Here is a 469-nt window from a genome sequence, read left to right as displayed (position 1 = left end):
TGCACAAGGGGCCACGAGATGCCGAGGCCCAGCTGCCTGGGGACAGATTGGCGTCAGTGGCGGGAGCAGCAGGCGGTGCCCCTGTCCGTGGCTGGCACAGATGCCCACACCCATTCACTGGAAGGTGACTGGTGCTGAGGTGAGGGGGCTCGGCCACGTGCATGCAGCTGGACCTGAATGGCCTGCTGTCTCCCTCTGCATCGGGGCAGCACAGCCAGGCAGAGGGCGGTGCGAAGCAGCCGTGCCCAAAGTGGGAATGGTCGTGGCTGGGCTGCTGGAGGAGCGATGCCAGCCTCTGGCCTACTGGCTCGTCCTTCCTGAGTGTCACCAGCAGGTGTCTGCAGCAGCCAATGCTCCATGTGGGGCCCAGGCCCAGCCTGCCACCTCCAGGTGCGGCCGAAGTGTTGTTTATTTAGTGAGGACTGCTATCCTGGGTGTGGTGCACACAGCTATAATCCCAGCACTCAGG

The sequence above is a fragment of the Fukomys damarensis genome, unplaced genomic scaffold (genome assembly GCF_012274545.1).
Source record: "Fukomys damarensis isolate Sample0158 unplaced genomic scaffold, DMR_v1.0_HiC HiC_scaffold_32, whole genome shotgun sequence".
In the NCBI taxonomy this organism is placed as follows: domain Eukaryota; kingdom Metazoa; phylum Chordata; class Mammalia; order Rodentia; family Bathyergidae; genus Fukomys; species Fukomys damarensis.
The sequence above is the reverse complement of the archived record's forward strand: the minus strand, read 5'-3'. Positions refer to the sequence as shown.